General features: G+C 41.4%; 1 pseudogene across 1 annotated transcript; it reads right to left on the bottom strand.

Annotated features, from left to right (window-relative positions):
* Positions 1 to 1,116: 1,116 nt before the first annotated feature.
* On the bottom strand, positions 1,117 to 1,608 carry LOC116562373 (annotated as a pseudogene). Its single transcript, XR_004273899.1, has one exon. The product of XR_004273899.1 is annotated as a 60S ribosomal protein L32 pseudogene (transcript).
* Between the last annotated feature and the right edge of the window lie 8,884 nt (positions 1,609 to 10,492).

The raw sequence follows: 10,492 nt of genomic DNA on the forward strand, positions 1-10,492 counted from the left end.
AAAACTTTTTAACAAGCATCAAGGGTTAATACAGCATAAGCATTCTACAGATGAACCAGCTGTTGTTGTGTATGCTTAGGCCTCCCAGACATGGTGTTAGGCCAACCTCACACTCCATCTTGTAGGACCTCTTTAAGAAAAGACTTGGCTAGGTGTGGTGGTTCATGCCTGTTATCTCAACACTTTGGGAGGACGAGGCAGGAGTTAGAGACCAGCCTGGCCAAGATGCTGAAACCCTGTCTCTACTAAAAATACAAAAATTAGCTGGGCATGGTGGTAGGCGCCTGTAATCCCAGCTACTCGGGAGGCTGAGGCAAGAAAATGGCTTGAACCCAGGAGGTGGAGGTCACAGTAAGTCAAGATTGCATCACTGCACTCCAGCCTGGGCGGCGAGTGAGACTCTGTTTCAAAGAAAAGAAAAAAAGAAAAGATTCACCTTTCCTCTCCTGTTGTACTGCCCCACGTCTCAAGCGCTGTGCAAGGCACGAAAAGGGAACTCAGTAATGGCATGTCAGTAGAAAGATTGAATGACTCTTCGCAGCTTTGCACAGTTTCCAGTGAAATGGAGCAGAGAAGAGCCACATACCCATATTTCTCCTATCAATAGAATTTACTTGGCAGTTAATACTGAAAGCCAAAAAGATCAGGACAAATGTTTGTTATCAAAGATGCCTCCCCTTGAGTAAAATTGGTTAGGATCAGATTAATTTCCCTCAAGAGCAGCACACACCTAGGGAAAAGGGCTTTTGTGCCAAAGGACTTAATGTTATTCTTTCCCTTCAAATGCCATTCTGTCTCTAGGGAAAAAGAGCTAAAACCAACAAACAAAAAACTCTAAAACAAGGAGAAAAAAAGATGGCATCCACAAAAAATAAAAAGAGCTCAGCTACAGTGTAGAACAAAGTGAAAGTCCTAAGCAGAAACAGAAAGAGACCAAGATATTATTGATAGCCCTGTTAGTATAACCCAAACTTTGATGTCCTACATTAAATACTGGAAAAATTCCATGGGCTTCTAAAACATGCTTCTTTCCTTCCAGGGTATAAAATTCTAAAGAACTTATATCCTATAACATATGTCCATGAATTAAGTATTTTTTTTTTAAGGAAGATGCCCGTTTTATTTAAACACAAAATGTGCACATAAGCTGTCTACTCATTTTCTTCACTGCGCAGCCTGGCATTGGGGTTGGTGACTCTGATGGCCAGCTGGGCAGCTCTTTCCACAATGGCTTTGCGGTTCTCAGAGGAAACATTGTGAGCGATCTCAGCACAGTAAGATTTGTTGCACATCAGCAGCACTTCCAGCTCCTTGACGTTGTGGACCAGGAACTTCCGGAAGCCACTGGGCAGCATGTGCTTTGTTTTCTTGTTGCTCCCATAACCAATGTTAGGCATCAAGATCTGGCCCTTGAACCTTCTACGAACCCTGTTGTCAATACCTCTGGGTTTCCGCCAGTTACGCTTAATTTTGACATATCAGTCTGACTGGTGCCGGATGAACTTCTTGGTTCTCTTTTTGACGCTCTTGGGTTTCACAAGGGGTCTAAGGGCGGCCATGATGCCGAGGAGGTGATCGCTGATACCTCCGTAGGCAGCGCCGAGGAAGAGAGCGAATTAAGTATTTTTAAAAAGACGGTTCCTTTTTGAGGTTGGTAAAAAGGAACTATAACCAGCACCTCCAGTGAAATGGTGAAGGAAGTGAAAATGTGGCCTTGTTTCCACAGCAGTCTTGCTGTCCCCGGTCTTGCTCCCTCCAAACCATCCTTCTTATTGCTGCTGGAGAAATCTTTCTAAAACTGACATCAAATCATGTTACTCCCTAACAAGGCCTAAGAACTTTGAGAGTGTTCCATGTCTCTCGAATGGAACCTACAGTCATCATCTGGCCTGTGCCTCCTTCTACAATCTCATTTCCTACCTTTACCCCACCAAGCCCTAATTCAGTGATTTTAGCTGCAAGTCATTCATCTGATCTTTTAAACAATGAAAAGGAGACCAGCAGCCACTTAATCAGAGTTCGATTAGGTCATTGGCTCCATTTCTCTGCAATTCTCTTGTCTTCTGGTTGGCTTCCCATAGGGCAAGAAAATGGAAACCAACAGCTCAGGTTTATGTGCTTCCTCTTCCTCTTCTGTGTCCAATAGCTGTGAGTGCATCCCTTTCCCCAACCATCAAACCAAAGTTCTGGGCTTCTTTCTGGTTACACATATCCAGTCCTAAACTAATGTCCCTGAGGAATTCCAGGGTGAATTTGCTTAGGCCTGGAGGACATGCCTGTCTGAGAACCGACTGTGGCAAGGAAATGGATTATGCAAATTGGCTAAGGACAATCAGGGCCCATCCCTGGAGCTGGGCATGAGATCAGTTATACCATTCCAGCCTCAATTCCATAGCTGTGAAATTTTGAGGGAAGGAAAGAGTGGATGCTGAATAACCATCTTCAGAATCCAAACTACTTACAATTATTTTATTCTGTACTACGTGTCCCTGCCTTCTTCCTGGAATGCTCTTTCCCACCTTTCTGTCTAGATAACTCTTATTCCACCCCAGCTCAACTATCTCATCCTCTGTAAAGCCTTTTGGGATCTCTCACCCAAATACAATAGATCACACCCTTCCATGTGCCATTCTTATACCCAGTACAGACTTAATGTATGGTTTTTTCCCATTGTTCATCAATTATTTGTTTAATAGGTTTGTCTTCCCAGGTAGAAGCTTAACTCCTTGAGGGCAGAAACTCTGGTGTCCCTTTACTCGTAGTACCTATGAAATGCCCAGAGCACATGTGAGTGTCCTTTGGATAAATTCTGGGTTTTATGAATTCTGATTCACAATTTAAATACGGATCAACAAGTTGTGTGCTTTGTGTGTTAGGTGTGACCTTCTCTGTCATCATAAACTCGAGAAAGAGATGGGTCCTCAGAAGAAGTATCTGGAGACAGGGGCACCGGCAGATGGAAGGTGAAGTGGTTATGTCTCTCTCTCTCTGGTCTTCGCTCTCTTGGTCTGGATTTAGAGGAATCTAAAGGTCTTTGAGGGTGCAGGGCATTATTAGTTGCTAAAGATGCCATCTGCCCCATAAAGGTAGGAACCAGGCAAAAAGCTTCTCGATGGGAACCTCAAGCTGGTAACCCAGCCAGCCAGATGACCTAATTGCATGTTACAATCCATGCTTCAGATCCTTTTATTAGTCCTGATCAGAAAGGAGGGAGCAAGGATGCCCCAAATACTATTTCCTTTCTCCTCACAGTTCTGAGAAAAACATACGACTTTAACCTTTCCTCAACTTACACTATCAAAGAGTTAAACATTTACAAAAGATGAAATAAAACGATCATCATTAGCAACAATTTTTAAATACACTTATTCTTGGTAGGGCACACTACATGCAGCAGAGAAACATAGAAAGCAATTGGGCAACTTCAGGGATGCAAATAATGAATTAGCAAATGAGAAGTGCTCTGCAAAGAATAACACGGATGAGCATAATGCAAATATTCTGGCAGGTCCTGGGATTCCAAGATGAGAAGACATGCACTGTGTTAGACGCGAGTATCTGTCACTGAAGGCACAAAGGCAGCAGAAGACAGGCTCCATGACCTCAGCAAAGTCACATATAAATGTAATGACTAGAGACTATTAATAAGTACAAGATAGTATAGTATGAATTATACATTTGTGATAGCACAGCAGCAACATTATTTGACTGATTACTGAGGGAGTGATCAGTGTGGAATGATATTAGTCAGGGCAGGCTTTTGAAGGGGATGAGTCACAGGTTTTTTGAACAAGAGGCTGACACGATGTAGTTGGTACTCGAAAAATATTATCTTAGCAACTGAGTAGAGGATGAACTGAGATGGGGGAACACAAAGCAGAAAGACCAGGTAGGAGGCAGTAATGCAAACGAGGTGTGGGGAGCCTGGACTCGTGTGTGGGCTGTGAAATAAAGCTGGAATGGTTTAGAGCAGGCAATGCAGCTGATTGCGTAACGGCGTGGGCTTTTCAGATAAACTGACTTGGGCTTCAATCCTGGCTTCATTACTGACTAACTGTGTTACTTGGGTAATTGGGTAACTAACCTACCTGCTCTAAGTCTATCCCATCATCCACAAAATGCAGAAAATAGTAATACACTAGTAGAAGTTTGTCATTTTTGCTGTCCAGTATCTGAAAATTCTTCCTGACTTGAGTGAATTTCAATGTAAGTGGGAAGCCACAAAGAGGAAACGTTCTCTGCCTGCCTCTGGCAGCTAGGACATAGATGCGTGCTCTGAGTAGGGCCGGCTGGTGCGCACACATCTTTCTGTACTTAAGGGTGGTGATGCAAAGGCACTGTGGTCAGTTTGAGATTTTCAAGGCTGCTGTGGTAGGCATGAGAGTCCAGAGGCATGGGAACATGTCCTGGGAAATGGTTACAGTGGTAGAACCTTAACTCCGTGCTCCACTTCTTTCCTTGGCTCTCAGTGCTCCACCTTCCTATGTATGCTGTGCATTGCCTGATATACTTCCAGTAAGTTCCTTTTCTGCTTGAGTTACCTTCTGCTTGCCACCAAGAACCTTGACTGGAATACAACCTCAGTGGGTTGCTTTGGGGATTGAATAAGATGGCTCGTATAAAGCTCTTAGCCCTGTACCTGCCACGCTCTGAGCAGGGCCAGTTGGTGAGCACATGTCTCTCTGCACTTAGGGGTAGTGATACAAAGGTGCTGTGATCAGTTTGAGATTTTCAAGGCTGCTGTAGTGGGCATGAGAGGCATGGCTTGGCTCCATGGTGGAGCTAAGAAAAAAGAAAGAGTGAAAGAAGAGTCACAGACTCTGAGAACTAATTAGATGTGAAAGAATACAAAAGAAGAATGGAAAAGGTAAGACCAAGTCTGCAAACCTGCCTTCCATATCATGGTTCTGCCTTTAACAAGAATATGGAAAGTTGACAGGAGAACGCCTGCTTGTAAAGGAGCTAGACAGCAATGGCAAAGGAGCCCATCTCTCAGCGTGTTGACCGAGAACGCGGTGTTTTGCCGACATGATGAAGCCTAAACTTGTTAGCTAGGCCCTTGAAGTACTTCATAACCCTGTCCCAACCTGCCTGTCCAGCCTTGGCTCTTACCGCTCCCTGAAAGGCACTTGATGCTGGGGTCAGAGCCAGCTGCATGGTGTACTGCAAACACACTCTGTTATTTTGAGTTTTGTTGTTTGAGCACCCTGGATTCTCTTTGCTTGGAATATCCCAACCATCTTCCCTCAACTTCAGCTCTCCATTTAAGAACCAGTTTACATATTTTCTCCTCAATGAAGCCCTTCCTCACTCCTTCTGGGCAGGGTTACTCTCTCCCTCTTCGGGGCTCCCACAGAATTCTGTTCATGCCTCTCCGATAGATCATGTTTTATTCTAATTTTCTCTTTGTATCTTTCTCTATATGGTCCCTGACACTAAGGGCAATGGCTTAGTTGTCCTTGTGCTGCCAAAGCCTAACAATCTGGCACAGAGACAGCACTTCACAGGCTCCTTGTCGAACACCCAGGATATTTCTTTCTGTCATTAGTTAGAGATAAATGGGTATGACTATGAGATAATGAATCTGATTCAACAATTCACACACAAAAGTCAGTCTTGTTTATTATTTGTTAATGTGTCGAGCAATAATTAGTGTCCATTCCACATCTTAGCTCCTAAAGGGCAGAATTTGGTTTTAACTCACTTTGTACCAACAGGATTTTGCACCAATAGGTGCAGTAAAGTATTTGAAATCCTTTTTTAAGGTGTTGCTTTGATGTAACTAAAGCAACTTTGCTAGGATGCTGAAGAGACCCTGGCTGGGGACCCTGCTAAGAGGGGCCAAATCAGCAATCTTGGTTAGGTTTCTCTGTTAATCTCTCTCCAGCTCTGATCCCCATGACTCCACCAAGTCACCTTTTCCAAACAGGAGCTCCTAATGAAAAGAACTATTTCCTTCATATTTTCCCAAGTTAGGCTTAAGCACAAGCTTCTAGAGGAACATAGCCATGAGGCCAAAATTTAGTTATTTTATTTTCCATTGACCTCAGAAATTATTCTTTTTTATTTTACCAAATAGATTTTAGGGATTTTTTTTTTTACATTTTGAATACATAATACGGTCCTATGGTCCAAAACTCAGAAGTGTACAGTGTAAACTCTCTCAAACACTTTCTCCTAGCCATCCGGATTGTCTACCCATGGGCAACCAGCACTGTGACTTACCTCTGTGTTCTTCCAGAGACATTTTATGCATATTAGGATTTTTTTTCTTTTTTTTTTAAATTATACTTTAAGTTCTGGGGTACATGTACAGATCGTGCAGGATTGTTATATAGGTATACACATGCCATGGTGGTTTGCTGCTTGTCACCTAAATTAGGTATTTCTCCTAATCTTGTCCCTCCCTAATCCCCCACCCTCTGCTATCCCTCCCCTAACCCTCCAGGATTTTTTTTTCTTTTAATGCCTTTAACATAAAACATAAAGGCACACATAGTTTTGCATCTTCTTTTTCTCACTAAACAATTTATGTCTCATAGATCTTCTCATATCAATATGTACCAATACATATCTTTTTTCCTGGCTGTATGGTATTCATTGCATGTGTGGACTATAATCTGTTATGCCAGTCCCCTATTGATGAGCCTTTAGGTTTTTCCTACTCCTTTCTGCTTTACAAACAATTCAGCAGTCCTTTTAAACCTCCCTCTAAGTTTCCTACCCAGCCTGTGCCTCCATTTCAAAACATCCAGTCACTCTCATCTCACAGAGAAAACAGGCCATTAGACTGAAATTCCATCAATTGTCTGCCCCCCACCCGCCTTAGACTTTAAATTCCTTCAAACCAGGGTGTGGTTCTCAGAATGAGCCATGTTCTCTCTTGCCTGGGTAGCTTTCCATATGTCATTTCCACCCCTGCTGTCCTTGGTTTGCCCGGGAAACCTCTAGCAACCTTTCAAATTCAAGTGTGGATATCATGCCAGAAGGAGTTAATTAGTTGCTACTGTGTATTATGACTGAACCTTGTTCCGCTCCCACTGTTGTACTCATTATCCTGCTTTAAAATTTGTGTACGAGTCTACGTTCTCATAAGTCTGTGGACACCTTGAGAGCTAATTCATACCAGGATGCCCAGCACTTAATATAGTCTGGTAGTAGAAGCTATTCAATAAATATTTGTTGAATAAATGAATAAATAATGTGGAGATATATGCATAAGGTGTACTGACAAGAATTTACAGAACAAGAATATGCAAGGTTGAAGAATGTGTCTTCAACCTTGTATACTGTGTTGGAAACAAAATGGGACCAGAAAGCAAGGGACCCAGGGCTAGTTCATAGAAACAGGAAATCCTTCCATCATGCTCATTGCTATATCCTCCATGCCTAGAAGAAGGGCTGGCTCTGACTGGTGCTGGCAAAGAACAAAGCTTTGTGTTATATTTGGATTTGAATCTGCTAAAGATAAGCTTTATTGCAAATAGTTTGTAAAGAGAAAGTTAGAATCAGAAGGGCTGTAACTTTTGGACTAACAGGAGAACATATGCAATACCCAGTCATGGATAAGTTTGCATAATGCCAGTGAACTTAAGTTGAACAAGTACAACCAATTGGCTTTTACAAATTTATTTTCTAGGTTAAGTTACACATATCCTATAGCCACTGGTTTTTCCAAGTTTGGTGCTAATCACATGTTTGATCTGGGAAATGAAACAAAATCTTAATGTTAATCTTGGGTCAAGTGGGGCTCCTGGATCCTTCCCTGTGCACATTAATGAGAGCAGTAGTGTGACAGTCAGAGAATGAGCCACCATAGATTTAAATTGAAACAAGCCCTTTATCAAACCTGGCCTGTCCCCAACCTCCTGAAGTCACCTGAACGCAAATATGCCCCTGCCCTCACTTCCTTGTCTTATTGAACAATAGTAACATATATGATGTCAGTTCTCCATCAGTTTATGAAAACAAGATTCTTTCATCCTAATGCTTCTGATCCAATATAGTGACTCAAAGATGTTTTTAAACCAAGATCAAATCAAAGCTTTAGCTTTATAATTTTTATTTCTACAGTGTTCAATATATATTTGTTGATGGACTGAATGAGTATTTTGCTATTAATTAGCTCTGTAACCTTGGGCCAGTTTCGTTTAATTTTTCTATGTCTCATTATTCTCATCTATGTAATTGAGTTTGATGAAGTCATATTTTTCAAATTATGTTTATGGTTTAAACCCTTTCTTCAAAGCAAATCTTAAGGCCAGGCATGGTGGCTCATGCCTATAATCTCAGGGAGGCTGAGACAGGAGGATTACTTGAGGCCAGAAGTTCAAGACCAGCCTGGCTAACATTGTGAAAACCTGTCTTTACTAAAAATACAAAAATCATCTGGGTCTGGTGGTGCACGCCTGTAATCCCAGCTACCTGAGAGGCCGAGGCAGGAAAATAACTTGAACCCGAGAGGCAGAGGTTGCAGTGAGCCAAGACAGCACCACTGCACTCCAGCCTGGGCAACAGAGCGAGACTCTGTCTCAGAAAGAACAAGAACAAGAAAATCTTAAGCAGAACCCAGCATACAGAACAGAAAAGAAATGAGGCTGCTCTAGATGAAATAGGTTTGGGGGCCCTAAGACTCCTCTTTTCCCATCCCCATTTCTGCTCCTGAGCTGCATTGCTGAACCCACAGGCCCCTCTGAGGTACCATCTGTACAAGCACTGGACTGAATAAAAATACAAATATAAATAGCATTGACTCTCAAACTTGTAAAAGAAAAAACAAAAACAGAAAACAAAAACCTATAGTTAACTGGGAGCAGAGAGTCCCAATTTGCAACCTCTTAATTCTTAGGAATTAAGATGAACCACCCAGAAAAATTAATCTGGTTTCTTTGCTTTGGAGGATTTTACATCAACTCAACTAATGTCAATCGATTTTGCAATGCTAAGCCAAATTGGAAATTTTATGTATATATTTTTGATAAATTAACAATGAACATGACTATGTTAATAATAAACAATGAACATGAGAACATGAACAAACTACAAATGAGTATATTTTAGTAGACACAATTTCTCAACATATGAAAATGGGGGGAGGAATAAAGGGAATCCTTGCAGAGTGAAAAGGTTGAGAATCATAATGAATTTCTTTTTCTTTCTTTCATAGAAATAAAATAAGCCAGAGAAAGGTTAAATAGCTTGCCTACACCTTCACAGCTTACTTAGTGGCAGATTCTGCATCAGAACCTGGAACTTGTAATTTCCAGCCCAATGATCTTTTGCTGACCATGTTGTTTCTTTATAAGTTTAGAACTTTACCTTGAAGTGTCTGGAATCACACTGCTGCAGAATGATGAAATACCCACATGATCTCAGCATTCATTATCTGAGTCCCTGAAGTTTGAAGCAGTATAGGAGACTAAAAGTCATCATAACCTAGTAATGTTTACTTATCAAATGACTGCTTATAAAAGCCACTGAAGTAGTCATATCCATTAAACATTAGCATTGCTTCCTTCCTTCTAGGAGTAACTTCTTGTTAGGTGGGTATCTAGCTGATGACTGTATTTTTATACACAGTGCCAACACAGCACAACTTCAGTGCAAATCAAACACACTATATTTGTACTGTATTGCCAATGTGTGTAAAACAAATCTTGCAAATGGCATAGGATTTTATGAGATTAATACAAGAAAGCTGATTGCTTAGTTCACAGTGAAAGAGGGAGAAGAACATAGGTGATATTGTTGTCGAGCAAAAGGGGCTCGCTGCCCAATGTACAGGAAGCCCATACTATGACACTGTGTTTTGGAGAAAGAAAAGCTTTATATGAAAGTCAACTCCCAAGGAGACAGAAGTCAAGTTCAAATCTGTCTCCCCATGCCGGCTTCAAAGTAGTATTTTCATTAGAAAAGTTTCAGGGGGTGGATTCAGAGATTAATAAGTGATTGGTGGAAGGAAAGGGGAAGTGTGGAAAGTCCTTGGGTGTGCTCAGTTATCTCTTCATGGTATCTCATGTGTCACATGTGCAAATTCAGGGGAAGCTGGTATGAAACATGCAATGGAAATTCAGGGTGTGTTGTCAGCAGGCTTATTCTGCACTGACTCCAGTTGGTCATATTGGTTCCAAAGGATTTCAGCCATTTCTTTTATCTGATAAGCAGAAGGAGTTTCAGCAGTTCGTTCCTTTTTTTAATCTGCCATCCTGTAAACTCAAGAGTTTGTTAGTCGTTGGTTTCTTTAACTCTTTGGGGCATAGTTTCAATATTGAAGAGGTAGATGGGCCAAATTAGGGAGGGCCTTATGGGTTTCGCTAACGGTTTTCATTCTGATTGGCTTTTAAGCAGGGGAACTGATCATTAGATTCACCTCTAAAATTTTCATTTTGAAATGGGCAAATACACTAAAATATATAATCTAGCAATCATATTTATATGATTCTATCCCATAGATGCATATCCATGTGTAGAAACAACACATGTATGAGGTTAT

The sequence above is a fragment of the Sapajus apella genome, unplaced genomic scaffold, assembly GCF_009761245.1.
Source record: "Sapajus apella isolate SASKATOON/1434 unplaced genomic scaffold, GSC_monkey_1.0 scaffold32, whole genome shotgun sequence".
NCBI lineage: Eukaryota > Metazoa > Chordata > Mammalia > Primates > Cebidae > Sapajus > Sapajus apella.